This window comes from Oreochromis niloticus, linkage group LG19, assembly GCF_001858045.2.
Source record: "Oreochromis niloticus isolate F11D_XX linkage group LG19, O_niloticus_UMD_NMBU, whole genome shotgun sequence".
NCBI classification, from domain to species: domain Eukaryota; kingdom Metazoa; phylum Chordata; class Actinopteri; order Cichliformes; family Cichlidae; genus Oreochromis; species Oreochromis niloticus.
The window spans coordinates 12,996,694-13,015,316 of record NC_031983.2 but is presented as its reverse complement, the minus strand read 5'-3'; the positions used below and the strand labels follow the sequence as shown (position 1 = coordinate 13,015,316).

General features: G+C 41.3%; 2 long non-coding RNA genes across 2 annotated transcripts; one reads left to right on the top strand and one right to left on the bottom strand.

The window, feature by feature from the left end:
• The first annotated feature begins 1,002 nt into the window (after window positions 1-1,002).
• LOC106098814 (uncharacterized) lies at window positions 1,003-2,183 on the top strand. The gene is made up of 3 exons (XR_001225129.3): window positions 1,003-1,046; window positions 1,469-1,522; window positions 1,606-2,183. It is a non-coding gene; the product is annotated as an uncharacterized LOC106098814 (long non-coding RNA).
• A 1,178-nt stretch (window positions 2,184-3,361) lies between these two features.
• On the bottom strand, window positions 3,362-17,989 carry LOC112843061 (uncharacterized). The gene is made up of 3 exons (XR_003215177.1): window positions 17,939-17,989; window positions 17,731-17,860; window positions 3,362-3,697 (listed from the first exon to the last, which is right to left on the bottom strand). It is a non-coding gene; the product is annotated as an uncharacterized LOC112843061 (long non-coding RNA).
• Window positions 17,990-18,623: the final 634 nt, after the last annotated feature.

The window sequence follows — 18,623 nt, the reverse complement described above, 5'->3', positions numbered from 1 at the left end:
CGGTTACTCCACCTCACCTCATCTCAGGTGAGAAATTGGATATTTTTCTTCTGAAACCAGACCATTAAAATCAACTCAGATCTAGTAGATTTTGTATCTAATCTGTAATCTAAGTAACACAGAATGGGTTTTTTTCACACTTTCACACAAATCCTTTTTTATAGTGTTAACAAGTGTTATGTTTAAAAAGCAGATGACTGCACAGATTAATTACCTTTCCAATATGATGTTGATGCGTTGTTTTAATAGACACTAACAAAGATGAAAAAAAGATTAGTGCAGCACCTAAAAGTAACCATTTTTGTAAATTTCCAAAAGAAGAAGCATTAAAATAAAAGTGAATGTAGCACTGTAGCAAAGCACAGTATTCATTCCAGCCCCATCTATAGCTAAAAACACACCAGCATATATAACTATGCTAGTTCTTCCTGCAGTCTCTCTTTCAAGCTTTTTATCCCTTTTAGTATACTCTCAGGAATGCGCACTTACACACACACAAAGTGCTGACACCAGCATTTTGTGCTTTGTGTTTTCACTCTCAGCTCTTATAATCTGTTTTATCTCAGGTGCTGCCAATAGCAGGTTTAATTAATGAGAGGATATTCTTAATGTAATTTAGCCTCGAAAGGATTATAAAATGACACATCACTCTGCGGCCTGCAAGGCAATGAGGGATGGTGCGGGAGTGAGGGGTGGAAGGAGAGAGAAAGACTTAGCTGAAAGTCTGTAGGACTTGTGTTATATTGTCAGCAGCACTTCAAAGTTCAAACAGCATTAAAAACTGAAAATTACATCAGTTTGTGGAAAAGTCTTTGCTGAATCTGTATGTGCATGCACGTATTTCGGATTCTTTGTGTATCCTCTATTTAAATTTTGTTTTTGCACCTTTGTCATCAGCTTTTCTATCAAGGGGGTTTGGATTTATCTTTTAACACAGGGGTGTCCCATACTAATTAAGGCCAGACTGAAAAGCTACTCAGCCTAAAGCATTGCAAAGTGTCATTCTTTCATTTACCCTGAGACCCGAGAGAAGCACAGACAGGGAGGTGAGAGACACTGGGTTACAAGTAAATATTAAGATCGCTGATGCATGCAACACACTGGGTGAAGGCTTTATGACTGGATTCATAACTGGACGGTTACTAACTATGTGACTTACCATCACTGTGGTGCTCTCCCTTAACTTTACATTAATGTTTCTCCAAGGCCATATTTTAATGAGTCGCGTAAGATAGTAGATTATTATTAAATATAAATAGACACATAGGTGTGCTTCTGCAATATGATGCAGGTATTTGTATTGTAAATGCACAAAGGCGTGCGGTGGAAATGATTGCACAGTATCTTTCTGTTTGTATCTCTATATGTGTGTGTGTGTGTGTGTGTGTGTGTGTGTGTGTGTGTGTGTGTGTCCTGAGCTGATGGCAATTGGCACACCTGCTTATCATCACCTAATTAACCCCTGCAGTAATCTACAGCAGTCCTTATCCAGTCTTTGCCAGATCATTCCTTCACCTACGTGGTATGGGGCATTCTTTGGCAATAAAACATGAGCAGTTTCTCGTGTTTACTTATTTGACTAACTGTGATCTCATTGCACTTCAGGTCAACTCTCCGCTCTCCAGGATGCCTACCAGCACTGTCTCACCTTCAGCCTGCCTGCCCAATCTCTGCTAGACACCAAGCTTCACACTACTTTCTGCCTCCGTTATCACCTGCTTCTCTCCCTCTCAGCCAATCCAGCCCAAACACTCATCAACTGCTTTCCTCTCCCAGGGCCAACCTCAACCCCCACCTATCCTCATCTGTCTTCTTTTGCAGTGCAATAAACTTTAAGTTGTTTTCTACAAACCGCTTTAACTTAAAGATATTAATGGAGACTTGAATTTGAATAACATTTATACAAAAAAAATCTGAAAAAAACATTGCAAATACATAAATTAATGCAGAATTTTATCATACAGACCTTTTAAATTCCAATCTTTGGGCTTATTTCAGCACAGTCAAATCACACATTCATACAGACAGATGCACAGCTTCAAACTCTGCCACTAGCCCTCCAGTCTTACACAATGAAATCAGCCCGGACAGATTATTACTGCAGACCAGCATGTGTTCCATTTATCACAATCTGTGACACTAGCTAACCGTAATATCAAAGTTGACATAAATTTAATTAACTGTCTGTACATGGACCCCAATTTGCATTTCATAAATTATATGTTCTAGCATGCATTTGTAGGGAATAGAAGAAAGATAATGGCAACCCATATTTAAAACATGGTGGTTTTATTTTATTTTGTATTTTTTTGCTACATGTGCTGATGATATAACCTGCTGTCACTGGTTCAAGAATCAGGTGTGCAAGCAAATGAAGAGAAGCTCTTCGTGGGCCTGTTAAATGAGGCTGGACAGAGGGATGATGTGTTGACCGTCTGTTTTGTGCTATCATTGTTCAGTCTTGGATGCATTCCTCATCACTTTAAGTTTCCTAGCATTTCAAACAATAAGACTGAATTTCAGTTTGTGTTGTACTGTAAGATCACATGGTAACACATAAACAAAAGATTGTATTAGTCCACTCAACACACTTGGAAAGTAATATTGTCTGTTTCTTTCTTTAAAAAAAACACACATTAATTTTAAATTAATACTTCAGATGAAAATTGTATCCTGTAGTTATCCAAGTTAAAGATTAAAATCTCTTTTTCAAGCGAGAGCTGACCAAGAGGACAGCAGAAGATACAAGAAATACAACAAAATATAACCACAAATACGACTAATATTCAGTACAGGCAAATGAACCCTAACATGCAAATCATTCCCAGATTTGAATCATATGCAGTAAATCATTACAATAGCAACATTAAAAGCAGTGACATTGAACATAAGAGCTTTCCTATTGCTCCTTTAAAATGAACTGAAACTCTCCAATCATAACCAATTCTGACAATTTCAGCCCCTTCTGTAGATTATGCCAGGAGACAGGGGCAATCCTAATTGCTATTTTTTTTATATTAATGTGAGCATGTAGGCTGTACTGGTTGTCATTTTTACACATACAGACCCAAAGATAAGAAGGACCCAGCCCAAGTACAGATTTAAAGATAAAGCAACCAAGTCTGTTTATACAGAGATGGCCGCTTATCAGCAGTATTCAAAGATCAGCGATGTACACAATTTCCACAGCAAATCATAAAATGTGAAGCACAAAGATAGACAGTATCCTTCCTCTTTAGGTCCTGGTCTGGTGCATTCATTAAGAGCAGATAACCAAAGCCCCAAAAAGGTCAAACGTTCCGGAGTTCAAGAAAAAAAAGTTTCAGCTCGGACACAAGCCTTTCAAATGACAAATTCTGATCTAATATGACACCTAAATACTTAGAAGATGCAGCCATTTGAATTTCAGCCCATTGGATGGTTTCGATCTAAGGAGGCTTTGCCATATGAGAATAACATGAACTTGGATTTGCCCACATTTAACACCAATTTAAGTTGAGTTGGTGATATGATATGATATGTTTACTGCACACTGCAAAAACATGGCACTTGTGATAGTACATAAACTAAATCACAGGATAAAGATTTTACCGACCACTGGATGGTGAGAGCCATTTCTGCTACTTCCTGAATGTCTCGGAATGTCACTGAATTCACACAAGTTACACTTGTGTGACTTTTTATCCACTCCTGGCACCTGAGGGAGTAAAGAAGCACAGGATGACTTAGCTTTTTGAATGCAGTGTCCCCACAACAACTGGAAACTCGTACTGAACTTTCAATGTCTTCCTTTGTTTTCTTGTACAAACATGTACAGCTGAACCCTGTTTTTTCATACCATCTGCATTGTTTGCCAGGATAGAGGTCTCTTTCTTAACAGAACCAAATACTTTCCACCACTGGCCAAATTTTTTTTAACACATTTTAACACTTATGACGATCTACCACAACATTAAAGAAATTGACTCGCAACACTGTCCAGAACAGACTTCACAGTGGTCTGTCTCTTTCTTAACATCAAACACTCGCTATATGAATCCTCTCTCAAAGTCTTGGAGAGCATCTGTGACCACAATAATTCACAGCTGCAAACTGATTTCCTCCCGGTCAAGCAAGCTCTTGATCACGAGAGCCTGTTCAGAAAGTCTTACTGACTTATGATCACTTACATGGGGAAAAGTTCCCAGGACTTCAAAACTTTGGCTTAGGTTTTCCCTTTAATTCCAGGGTCCAGATTTGCAGCAGAACATGTGTTCTGCTTTCAGGATTAAAATGGGCATGAAAAGCTGTTTGTCTGAGGTGAAGATGCAAAACCAAATAGCAAAAGCCTCTGCAACAATCTCCCGCAAGCTAGAATCCAGTTCAGGTATATTTAATTCATATTTGTGTCTTTAAGCTGTGTAGCTTGGGTAACGTGCACATGCTGCAGCAGCTGAATCACTTTTAAAGCTTAACACTTTGACACAGCCTGTTTGGAACAGCAAGTGTATTTTAGCACTTGAACAATCACAGAGAGCTCACAGATCTCAGGATTCAACTTATTAAATCTGTGCATTTGTTGTCTTTTTGATTTCCGTTGACAGCAGAGAAAATCCAGAAAGTTTTTCTTTCTCAAGAAGAGTTCATCAGTACCTTAAAAGAGCATTTAAAATCAGTTAATTGGCATATAGCGCTCTGTCCTGCTGGGACTCAGTTGATGCATGTTTTTTTCTTTCAAGGATACTCCGAGAATTACGAGTTAAAAATTCAGAATTCTGTCCGAGCTGTTAGCATTTGGCAATTTTGGGGTAGTTATGTCTCACACGCTGAAAACTCTCATTCAGAAGAACTTGATTTGTTTTCCAGATGACTTGTAAAAGCTGTAGCACATTCATTTCAAGCCACTTAAACATTAAAGGCTATAAAATGCCGCGCACATTTGGAACATCATTTGAAGAATTTGGAGCAGCAGAGAATTTTGTAATTGGCAAGATTAATAATATTTACAGCGTTGAGATGCAAATCTCCCTTCGCCGGGGCCCCATGAATAATTGAGTGCGAACAATCACTTTGAATAATTCATTTCTAAATATTCTTCAGTGTATTTTTTTTATGACCAGAGGGCAAGCTGAGTTTTGTGACAGCAGCAATGTGCGGCAGTAATTACGCTGAGTGTTTGTGCCTCTCCCCACCCCCCCTTAATTGCTGGGAGAAGTTCCTTTGCCCCAGTAGTCTTTTTCAAAGCGGTGCAGGGTTGTAGAAAATAAGGTGATAAGACAGAGACAGAGAATAGAGGGAGAGTAAACAATCATTCTCCCCTTCTTTCTATCCGTCTTCCTGCTCATATCCCCTTACTATAATTTCCATCGCGGAGATTTCCTGTACCAGCTATCTCTCTGCCTGTGTTTGCGGCTCATGAGTAGAATATTGATGCTAATGAAATTAATTACTTGTGGTGCTTTTTCTTTCAATATTTGCATCCTAACAGCAAGGTCTGCTGGGGGAGAGAAGCAGAGTGAAAGGAGTACCGGGAGAGCAGAGCAGACTTTGACTGAGGTGGGAAATTAAAAAAGGGAAGCTTTAGGAAGCAGATAAGTTGATGTGTGCAGCGAGACCCCCAGACCTCCAGGACCTGGTAGGAATACCGCGCTCCTGATTAAAATCACAGCTATCATTAAAGCAGCGCCCCACTCGCCATTTTTAATTGAGGGGTTTTAAACATACACTGTGACTTGACTACAAAGCACAAAGTAAGAGGTTGAAGCCACAGGCGCTTTCTCTGTGTTTTCAGCAGCTCGGGCCAGTAGTGTTAATGATGGATCCTCCTGCTGTTAAGGCCACTGGTGTTAATGATTAGCCAATTAATTTTTCAAGAAGAAATTGTGCGACAAATACCCCGTGAGTTTTGTGCACAAAGTTCTTTTATTTACTCCACGATGGCTTTTCTGCAGGTGCCGCTTCGAGTCGGCAAGGGCTCGCGTCTATTGCCGTTGCATTGTTTTCCCTCATATTTCACATCATACGAATGCAATCACTGCACAACCAAAATCGCACGTACTAACTCAAGCCTGTTTTTCTTCACTCGGATCCCCAGAGATGTTGCCAGCAAGACTTATGAGATGGTCTCCTTCATTGGTTGTGGCATAAACTGAAACAGGATGTCAGGAGTATTGAAGACAAGAAGGCACTTTGTACAATTTCATTATGCCTTGATAGATGATGTGCACCTGTTCTGATTACAACCATAAAACACTGTTCCAAGCTTCATCATCCATCTCTTGAAGCAGAATATGCTTGGTGCTTAACTCAAACCCCCTATCGCAGGATAATAACATAACAAAAGATTTTGTGCTTTGGAGCTTTAGCAGGATTTCAAGTTTTTTTTAGACTAGGTAGATTACTTGTTTTCTGCTGTCTTTTCTTGTTAATTACCTCTAACAACATCACAATTTCACATTGGCAGACACCTTAAACCACACTGGCTTCTCTCATCATCCTGTCCCTTCTCTCTTATCCTTTAGAGTCTTCTCTCATACTTTGCAGAGTAGCCAGAAACTTAACCAGAGGCCTTGCTGCCCGCTATCGATCTGCGTGTCGTAATGATGGCTGAAAGATTGCCTGCACCAGGGAGTGATCTGGGAGCTAGTGCAGGATTAAGGAAGGCATGGATTGCTATCGATTTCTATCTGATACAATCATTTCATTTGAGCTCAGATCTCCTTCCTGCTGCATTGTGAACCAATCCGCAGCAAAAATCTTTTAATTCACCCATCCACCCACCCGCATCAGAAGAGCTTAATGCTATAACATGCCACTCAGCTAACAGGGTTAGCACCTTGTGCTGTTTTTATCATTCCTTCAGAACTTATTAATTAAAACCGACCTGAAGACTAAGACCTCGGGGGCCCCATCCCACCCCCCCATGAGAGATCTAAGTTGAAATGAGGTCTCAGGGAAGATCTCAGCCTGACCACTAGAGAGATCTTATGGCTAATACGGCATTGCTACGCTGTGACAGATTTGTGAACAGCAGGGTCATTTACTTTGATTGATTGTTTTTTGTGGAGAATGCCCCCATTTTCCCACTGAAAATAAGGCCAATCTATTGAACAGCCAGTGTCTTGTGGGTGGGTGTTTTTAATTTGTTGCCTCTGCTGATGAGATGTATCATTGTCACTGGATTTATGTCCTCAGCTCAGCATGCAAGGGGTCTCTTTTTACACTCTCATGCGTTGTACAGTATCAAAACGTGGACCTGACGTTGCTCCGTGATAGATAAATAAGAAGAAACATACCAGATTCAGAACATCAAGGTTTAAAAAATCTCTTTTATTACCACGTAAAAAGGGATTAAAATGTGAGATCCAATTTTATATGCCCAACTAAGCAATAAATGCTGCATGCTCATCACCTAAACAAGTAGGGATGGCTGTCATCAGTTTAAATGAAACTAATATTGTATTTATCCCTACTTTTCTGCCCAGGCTTATGTCAGCTTATTAACTCAGCCTCTGCACTTCTAGCTTGATGAAATTCGCATACAAGTATCATGCTGACACAGACCTGCTTTGTAAGGGGCTTGTTTCCTAGCATGCTCTTCAATTAGTCCAATTTATGTAGCAAGGCCCGGATTCACCTTCAAAGCTGGGGAGCAAACAGCCAGGCGTCTATTGATTTGGCCCTGCTTTTCCTCTCGGCCATTGATTAAATCTCCGGAATTATTTGCTATACAGGCCAGAGGGATGGCATTATTGCTCTGCACTGCCGTTACCTGTCAGTTATCCAGCCCTACCAGACAGAGAAATAAGGCCACCAGAGGTAGAGGAGAGAGATGTGATGAAAAACAAAAGCACCTAACCACCCTCAACCCCCACCCACTCCCTGTCTTTTAACTCCAGGAACAGATTTGTCCCTTAATGAAGGTCTCACCACGGAAACAAGACTGGTCGAGGGGGTCACGGGGGTTCGAGGAAACGCCCTCTTATCCTGGGCCGGCTTACCCCCGTAGCCACTGGAGATGACAGTGCCCCAGTCCAAGTGTTTGACCCTCAGATTGATTTATCGTAATCAACTGTGAGCCAGGAAGAATCTAGAGGATGCCTGTGTGGTAGGGAAAGGCACCTTGGGACCATACAGACAATCACTACACCCTCCATCAATTTACACATGACAGCATCCAAAGACAGAGACGCAGAACTGTCTTTGGTGAGGGTGAGAGAGTAGGCAGCTCAGAGGGGGTGAGCAAGGTGGGGATGGATAGATTAATGTGCATATATGTGTGTGGGTGTGCGTGGATGGGTGGTGATAGCGGGATATAGAATGAAGGGTCCCTAGGGCCAAGACAGTTAATTAGCTTTGTGGGAAAACAATCACACTAACAAGCCAAACAAACTTATTAGACCACCCCCATTATCCTTCCTGCTCTCCTTCCTGCCAATGTGGCAGTTTGAGAAGGAGCGCTTCCTCAACGGCAGTTTTAAATTTACAATTTTGGTCAGTTTTTTGGCCGGATGTAGGTAAAGCAGAAAGGAACAAAAGCAAGCAGATCACCGTGCTATTTGGAAAAAACTCTCTGGATGATTCTTGCATTTTTCAAGAGCATATTTAATCACCTCTGAAACGTCCCCTCGGTCTTGGGTTTTGCAGGAAATGAGACCAGTTCAATTAAGTGTGAGATAGAACAAAGAGTGATTCCACAAGCACATCTTCTCACTTTCTTCAGGCTTAACTGCTCCACTAGCTTTATGTCCACTGTGTATGGCACAACCCAGTAATAAAAAATGACCACGGTACATGAAGCAGTATCTGCCTACACAATGTGCATCACACCAAGTAGTCAGTCTTGACCAGCCAACAGATGCAAAAACTCACTCCCTTTTTTGCCTGCTAACATCAAACCTCCACAGAGTGAGCTGATCATTAAGAAGTCCATCCCCAGCACACAAACATTTGCGAAGTCACATAAAGCACTGGTGCAAATAATCGGAGATGCATTCATTCACGCCTGCATGGCTCTGTGTTAAAGTGCGCATTAGGAATGACTGGCATATAGGCACATGGGACGATATGTCACGCTACACATAAAGAAGTGGACTGAGAGCAGATGTAGTCCTCCAAGGGTGTGGCTGGCACAGGGCTGCTTTCCTTGGCCACTGTCCATGCTCTCCCACTGCTGCAGAACTGTATGAGATGCCTTTAATATGGCTTTAAGTCTCACTGAACAGTGGGGAACCCAGGGATCCAATTTAATACCGGCCAGCTGCCCAACTTGCCTGTTCACAGTCTGCCATATGTAGGTCTTACTGTGAGTGTGAGCAAGTTTGTGAGTCTATACATGTGAGTTTCCAGGCTTTTAATTATGCAGGCATAAGTACTGTGTGGAGTAATTTTACTAAAATGCAAAATGTTTGTGTTTAAAATGTTGCCATCATGCCCTTGCCTACTTTGAGAGATTTCTTAAACCTAGAAATGAGACCTCTCCAAAATAAGATAAAGCTTCATCAAGCATATATCACATTAACTGCAAGATTAGAGGTTAATGAACTATTTTTTAAGTGTAAATTCTTTCTCGAAGTCAACTTTTTCTCTTGTCATCACATTCGGGCAAAATTGAGGTGACTGAGGACCTCATAAAGGCCCGACATGTTCCACAAACATGGACTGCATTTAATTTCAAACCACGTGGAGCAGTGAATAAGAAAAAAATAACAGGTTTTCAAGTTCAAGTTTTAACTGGGCATCAGTGTGTTTGTCATATCCTACAGATTAAAAAGAGGAAGTGCAACATCCTCAGTTGATGGCTTATCGCTTTGGTTTCACTCAAAACTGATGTGGACTTAGGCTGGTTCTATAGTGCCACATTTCCAAGAAATCTGAGAGGAACTGCTCAAGAACCAGAACATCTAAGACATCAGATAACGTCAAAAAAAGTTTAAATAACCCAAAGAAAACAGAAATGTGGTGACTTTGACCAGCTACTAAACTATTACCAAATAAACTAAAGCTAACAAACCTTCACAAATCACACAATTAACACAAGTATAAAAATTCAACTTCAATTTCATTTTAAATTCACGCTTAGCTCATACAGTAAAGGTAAAATTGCTTTGATTAAATGGCCTTTTTGTAGTATAAAGGATAACAAGAATCCTAAAAAGAAGTACCAGGCATAGTAAAAATAAATAAATAAATAAAAGAAAAAGGTGGAATTCACACTCAAACTGTGCTCGCTTAATCCAGCATCATTAAGTTGTTCTCTGTTTTGGTGGGTGCATTTACAGACTGCCTAAATATGTGCCATTTGAAGAGCACAAGGACCCCAAAGTGCTCTCACTCCCTTGAGTGGAAAGCAGACACCGCTACTCATTTCCTCCTCCGAGAGGAGCAAGCGGCCGTGAGAGCTGAGGTTTGACACTGGGCCACAGGAGACCAGCTACCTTTCCCTCAACAATGACCTCCTAAACCACTGCAGGACTCATGAGGCCGCCCTGTTGTTGGAACACGTGGATGACATTTATTGTGCAGTGGAATTCAGAACTCCATCAGTAATCTCATAAGCTGTATATGTGCAGGGATAAAGTTGTGTGTGCATGAGTGTGTGCAGTTTCAGGTCACTGTCTTTTACAGAGGTGAGCTAGCTTCTGACACATGCTTCATTACTGAAAGAGAAGTCTAGCTTTACAAAGACCCTTTTGAGTAGAGCTGTGCCATTGTGAAAGCTTGTTAACTTTTACTTGTTCCACTCTGTGACTGTGCTTCTCATGCGTCCCGACCGATACAAATACACAGTGTGTGCAAAGGTGATGAAAGCAAGGAACAATTGCAGATAAAGTGATTTTGAGTGAGTGTGTTTGTGCATGTTTGTTTGCCTGTTGTGTGTGCAGAGTAATGACGCACTGTGTCTGATGGGAAAGTCACATCTTAATGATGGATGGTCGATTATAGAGAGATCTTTTGCTCATCCCGGGCCCAATGTGCTCCGTTATTAGCATGCATGTAAATGGATCATACCCAGCAGCCTCTTCGCTCTCACTTGCTGTCGCCATTAGATATGCAGCCCTGTCTCTCCATTAATAAAGCATAGTCACACTGGAAATTAGTGTGTGTACTTGTAGTGCGTCTGTGGATATGTGAATGTGACAGACAACAGCTTTCAGCTCACATTAAATCTTTTGGCTTGATCAAATGTCACAAGAAAAAGAGTAAAAGCATGAAAGATGAGTATTGTGAATATTGTGTTTAATCAGTTTTTTCTGTCCTTTACATTATTTAGACTCTGTGTGTGTTTGTGTGTCCATTTAAAAATATCACTAGACATGCACCAGCCATTTTTTAGGCACACCTGTTCAGCTGCCTGTTTATGCAAATATCTAGTCAGCCAGTCATATGGTAGCAACTCAATTCATTTAGGTATGCAAACATGTCAAGATTACCTGTTCAGTTCAGTTTGAGGATCAAAATGCAGAAGAAAGGTGATTTAAGTGACTTTGAACGTGGCATGGTTGTTAGTGCTAGATAGGATGAGCTGAGTATTTCAGAAATTTCCCACCAGCAAATTTTGATTTAGTTCCAGTCATAGTTTTTTGACTTAGTTTTTATTTAGTTTTAGTTGACATGGTCTTTTTCACAGAATGGGCTGAAGCATTAGAAGTCTACACTTGGTGCCACTCCTGCCAGCAAAGAACAGGAAACTGAGACTACAATTTGCAGACAATAGAAGAGAAAATTGTCGCCTGGTCTGATGAATCTCAATTTCTGCTGCAACATTAGGGTGGTGAGACAGAATTTGGTGTAAACAACAGGATTAGTTAATTAGCTTTTAGATGGAGAAATTAAACTCCTGATGGCTCCTACCAGCAGGATAACGTGTCATGTCACAGAGCTCAAATCATCTCAAACTGGTTTCTTCAACAAGACAATGAGTTTGTTGTACTCACATGACCCATATAGTTAGATCTCCTTCCAATAGAGCACCTTTGGGATGTGGTGGAGCAGGAGTTTTGCATCATGAATGCACAGACGACAAATCTGCAGCAACTGTGTGATGCTATCGTGTTACTATGACCAAAATCTCTGAGCAATGTTTCCAGAACTTTATTGAACTCTGTTGAATCTTTTTTGGGGTCAGATCTAATAAAGTGTCCAGTGAGTGTATATTGGTGCACAAGTCTGTGATGGAAAATAGTAAGCATGCCTTTCAGTGTGTGTGTAGGTGAGCGTGTGTGTGTTTCTGTGCCTGGATGTAGAGGGTACAGTTTTTGCCAAAAGGCATTTCCTAATTTACTACCTGGCAATCCTCAGTATGGAAGAAGCGTGCCATCCAGAGCCACATAAATCTCTGTAATGTACAGGTTATTGCACTTTTTATGTTGAAATTCTGCTTGCCTTTGAATGTGACAAACAATGTTTCCTTTAACAACACAATCTGTTCTACACAACTGCCATTTGTTTTATGGACTATATACATGGAGAGTTACACTTACAAACAGCAGACAGACACCAAGAGCTATTGCTGAGCACAATGAACTCTCTCCCTCCCCAATAATCTACAAAGTGACATCAGAACATTATTTAAGAGGAAAAAAGTGAATCATGTAAAATGTCTGGTAGTATTTACCACCTCATATTGCTATGATAAATCATTAGAGAGCATCATTGAAACTGCTGCAAGAAACAAGAATCTTCCATAAATCTGTGAATAGAATTGTGCGTATACATGTGCGCACACCAGTGCACGTGTATATGGCTGCATTTGCATCATTAGATTACAGTGTAGTCTCCGAAACCCTCCTTAATGATGCTGATGCGTTTCCTTTTGGGGCACTTGCTCCCAGTTTGAGCCAAACTACACATTACTCTACTCTAATAACGTTTTTAACAACTCATTAGCTGTTTTCTGTGACCAAAAGCAGCCAACAGCATCCTCCTTTACGCTTTGATTGAAGTATCTTGCAATAGATTTTCTTTGCTACATAAAGCGCATTCCAGGATGTGCTCTAGAAATACTTGGACTTAAACAAACAACATGAAAATCGAGCCAAAAACATTTTTTTAAACAAACAAAAAGTACTTGACAGCAACTTTAGTTCACACTCAGTATCTTTATGTGCAGACTGCAGTATCAGCAGGCGTCATCCAAACGCTTCGTAGCATTTAAGTGAAACATCAGCGTCACGCAGCTGTGGCTTTAACACCATCCTCAGCTGGACGAAAATATGTAACGAGAACATGGCGAGGTGTGCGTTGTTGTATGCGGCATTCTTTTACACCTTGGGAAATAATGTCGGGGTATATACAGCAGGAAGCTTAAGGCCTCTTTGGTCGGCAGCCACCAGCAGCAGGGAAGGATCCTCTGTTTGGCATTCATGTTAAGTGTGTGCTTTGCCTCCCCCCAACATTTCAACCTAATAGTTTGCGTGTGTCTGCTCATGTGGTGAGGGAACTGCTGTTTTTTAGTGTGTGTGTGTGTGTGTGTGCACATGTGTTGCAGAGTAGAACAGAAGAAAAGAAAAAGGAGAAAGAAGGAGATGGAACGGAGGAATAAGAGGTGGTGAGCATGTTGGAGAGAGGGTGAGAGAAAGGGCAGTAATGGGTTCAGTCCCAAAGGTGAGGGCTATAATCCATCAGTAACCTTTCCTCCACATGCACTCCATACTGCCATGTGCCTAGTATGCATTTGCACATGTAAGTACACATAAACTCACTAACTGTGACTAGCTCGTGTAACCCCTACCGTCAAACTCCATCCACCCCACTGTTGGTTGTTTGATGAAAACCAGAATGCCCCACAAGATCACACAAATCCCCCCCCTTTAACTTTCCAACAACTTTAGCTTCATAGACCAAACTCTGTCTGTGTTGACAATATTTAATGCCCAGGGATTATCCTCAGGGTTCAACAAAGATTTTTAGACCGCTGCTGTCTCACTGAGGGTTTACACAAGCTTTTGATAGATATCCCCGATTCTATTAAGCAGCTGTGTACTGTGGGTTTAGTTGTACCCTCTGGAGTGCTGCATCACTTTTTAGTGCACTGTAGTTTTATGTTAATTGTAGCAGGCTTCGTCTAGGTGCCAGCTGGAAAACCGAGGAATATCCAAAGCTGTCATCAGCACCTTGTTCTTAAGCCCTAAAACACAGAGTGTTCATAGACAGTCATCTTTCCTTTTAAAGGTAAAAATGTTTGCCTCTCTTTGCTCCGGTCGCCAAATAATATGTTCGAAAATTACCCAGGAATGAGAGATCTAAGCCAGCCTACTACATTTTATAAACACTATAATACAAGTGAGGAAGCCAGAAAAAGTGGAAAACCACATGCTTAATTATAACACACAGCTGAAGCAATCCATTTTCCTTTTACCAGTGGAGTAAGTAGAATAACCCAAGATTGCATGATTCTGTTGGAATAATTCATTTTTTGTGGTTGCCACATTGTTTAAAGGGTGTAGAGGCATTGAAACTTGGCTGGCCTTACAAGTGAGAGAAATGAGAGCTTTCAACCTCCGGCCAGGTTTTGCCTGGAACAAGGCAATCTTCTTCGCTCACAGAGCCTGCATTTTTAATGAGAACATCTGCTCCGGTGGCCCTCTGGTGGAACCGAGGCTTGCTTAATCACACAGTCGAGCCCCTCAAGTCTGTTGCAGTGGGATCTGCTCAGCCCAGTGATCAGACAGAGCTCAACACTTTGCACTAGAGCAAAGTCCTTGCTGGTTGACTGGATGGAGAAGGTGTTGGAGGGGGCAGAGCAGAGGCACTACATTTGATGCAAACTTTATCCAGGGGAATTGTAGCTGAGACAGTGAAAGATGCAGTCAGAGTAAAAGCCTAGTGCTGCATGTGAGGTCTGTGTGCTATAAGTGGGCTTCTGACTCAGAGGAAATCTGTTTCTCTCATTTGCTCAGTAAAGATCCATTTAAAAAGGTGTCGTAATCTCATTGTATGGGCTTGGAAAATTTATATATTGTATAGGTGATACAGTGGTTAGTGCTGTCACCTGAAGCAAGATAGTGCCAGGATTGAATCCACCAGCTGGTTAGGCTCCCTCTATGTGGAGTTTGTATGTTTACCCTGCACATGTGTGGGTGCTTTCTGGATGCTCAAGCTTTTTTCCATATACCAGAGATATACATGCTAGGTTAACTGGTGATTGTAAATGGGCTGCAAGTGTGAACTTGTTGTCTGTCTTTTTATATTAGCTCTGTAATGGACTGGCAATCTATTCAGGGTGTACTTTGCCCTTTACCCTGTGACAGCTGGGGGCTCCAACCCCCTCTCCAAACCTGAATTCGAGAACTGGATAGGAAAATGGAGGGATGGATAAAATGATGTTGACTTGTACATAAAGTGACGGGGGGGGTTTTCACCTGTGGTCAAAAAATATGTTTAGTAAATGAGAACTGTTTCAGAAAGCATGTGCAATAGTGTGAGAGGTTACTATGGAGACTAGAATACAACTTCTCAGCATCTTCACCGACCTACAACTATACAACTATACGCAGCTGGCTAAACAATTTTATATTTCAAAAACTAACTCTATAGGGTGGCGCAGGTGGTGCATTGGTTAGCACTGTCGCTTCACAGAAAGATCCTGCATTCAAACCGGTCTTTGAAGGGCCTTTCTGTGCTTGTTCTCCCCGTGTCTTTGTGAGTACTCTGACTTTCTCTCATATTCCAAAGAAATGCATTTTATGTTAATTGGTGACTCTAACTTGGCTCTAGGTGTGAGAAAGAGTGCGAATGGTTGTCTGTCCAGGGCGTACCCTGCCTTCCCCCCTGTGACAGCTAACATAGACTCCAGTCCCCCAAGACTTGAAATGGATAAATGGATGTATAATTGTATTTTGTCTCTCATCCAGGATAATAAATCATTACATTTCTATCCATAAGTAACTGCATATTATAACTGAAAAACTATCACACATAAGTACATCATTAAAACCGTTGGGCTTTAGCTGTGCCTTTTGAGATTTTTTTTCAGCTACTAAAAGCAGTCTATTATCCTGTCTGTAGCTACTGTACGAGAGAATTCAGTAGAGACTTTCACAGCCTAGAACGGGTAATTTTAACAATTACTTACAGCAAATTAAATGCAAAATACTGTGAGATATTTTTCAAGTACACTGCAGTATCTTTTGTACTTTTGTTATACTTTGCAAAATGTTGCTGAACTCTCATGTTAAAGAACAGTAATTAAAGAACACAGCTGAAAAGGAATTGCTTCACTCTTCTTTCTGATGAAGAAAAGCACTATAGTTGCATTAGATCACTGGAGTGCCTGCAGTTGAATGAATCTGAGATGTAGGGTTAGGGTTCGGGATCTGTAAAACCATGCCTTTTTTAATTTTAGTGTGACTGTGGTGCTGGGTAGATTTGCACTCACATAACCGTTACATAAAGAGAACATTTTTCTTTATGAATTTTGATGCGTCCATGTACATTCGCTCACAACACACTTTGTGAATGTGTGAGTTTAGAATGTGTGTCAGCGAGAGAGACCCTCTTAGCACACTGAGTACAGTGAAATATGAGCTGCTGAGATGGTATGAGACTTGTAGCCTCTGGTTGAACCGCCAATGAGGCCCACCTCTGCCTCCACCACCACCAATTAGGATAGCACACATAATGCAACCTGAAAGATGCACTGAGCCTGGCAGCTTTATAAACATCCTCCCTTGTCTACGGCCAGTGCTCACAGCCCCGTCTTCTCTGCTCAGCTTTGTGCGTGGGTGTGGGTGTAAGTGTGTGCATCAGGCGTGACTGTGTACGTGAGCGCCGAGAGTGATAGATCCTCCCTCCCAGGGATGCACTCCCATCCTGACAGGGGGTGTTATAGTTATTGCTCTTTCTTTCTCTCTCCCTCTCTCTTGACTACATTATCTTATCTGATTACTCTCTGAGCCAGGATGCGCAGACATGCTGGAGACTGCAGTGTAATATAACATGCCTCTATATGACTTGTGGTTGCTACATGAGATATGCCACCGCACACATCATACTACCGGTAACATCAGACATGTCTGCTTGCCTCAGAGACCTGACAGCTTCATTGTTATTAACCATGCACAAAAACTGAAGCACAGACAGCCCAGCATGTCAATGCTGCAACAAACCTGTGTAATTACACCATAAATCAAAGCAATCTCCGGCCAAGCTCTGGCCAATTTATCTGCAAACCTAGATTTAATGTGTACAGGGAGGTTGCTTTGCACCTTGACTTGTGTGCACCTCGCGATTGAATAAGGTGTTCTGCGACGGCGTTTAAACCACAGCAGTGAATGATGCCTCTTGCTTATGCAGTCTCCATATCTTCAATTGAAAGATAGCTTTCCCAGCTTTGGATAATAAAGCGGCAGTGAAACTGTAGCCTACCATCAGTATACAGCACTATTAAATAATCCACAGTGTTTTCAGTGGCCTGTGGGGACAATGTAGAGGATGGTATAAACATTAGAGTCAGGAACAACCCTCCAGTAAGCCGTTTTTACGGCACGCGAACAGGTGTGATCCCTGCCTCTCTGCTTTCACACAACTGTGAGAAGTAATAAGAGATATCAAGCATAGGATTGTGCTACAGGCTGCAAGAACACATTCTGCTTGAAGTATATCCAAATGATTGTCTTCTTAAAGCGGTATAACAGGGTATGAATAGAGTATGAATATTAAATAAACCAAAAAGCTTTGAGTTTTGTTGCAAGCATGCAGCTGACACACTGGCATACTGCAAGGCCTAGCACGTGGTTGCATCAGACGTACCGTAAAGTAGAGGAGTTAACTTTAAATGGGCCACCGTGTTGCACCAATCCATCATTCACGGAGCAGTCTTACTAGTTTGAGGTCAGAGGAAAAGAGCAGTCGTTTAGGAGAGCAGAAAATCGAGGTCAGACTGAAAAAGGAAGAAGGGTGTGAGATTATAGGATTTAAAGTGATAGAAAGACACCTATTTCCACTGACACATACTTACTGCTAAGGTGGTCTTCTATTTAGAAGAGAAACACGCCTCCTTCTCACATTTCTGTAGTTGCAGATAATAAAATATTCTCAATTTCAGACCGTACTTTAAGTGATAATAGCATAATGACATTCACTCACTCCAGCTTGAAAGCTTCCTTAAAAAGCTGAATGAATGAATGTTGCTTTAGATACTTCCATGAAGTCTTGTAGAACAAAAAAGAAAGATGATGCCGGATTCGGAAGATTGACAGAAATGGTTTACAAGCAACTAGAGATTAGATTAGATAGTCCTGCAAAGCGAGGTGGGTGTCTCTAGGCTGACATGGCTTTACCAGACAAATCCAATGGACCAGTAAATTTTCAAATTAAAGCGCTATGCTGTGCATATTAATTATGCCAAGATGGAGAAATATTACCCCAAAGTTTCTTTCTTGTTGTTAGAGCTCCATTAGTTAGTGATCATCTGGAATTACACCTATGTATTAAAGTAGATTATCCTGCTTTATTTTATACTGTTTTCCATTTCCAACAGTCTGCTTCACAGTGGAACGGCTGTCACAGAGATTTCCTCCCATGTTATGAATGCGCGCCTTTGTTGCATGCATCTGTAAGATAGATCTAACCCTTGTAATAGTATCTTTGTGTTTTGTTGCTAGACTTCCTCCAGGGTAACACAGAGGTCAGTCTTTGTCAGG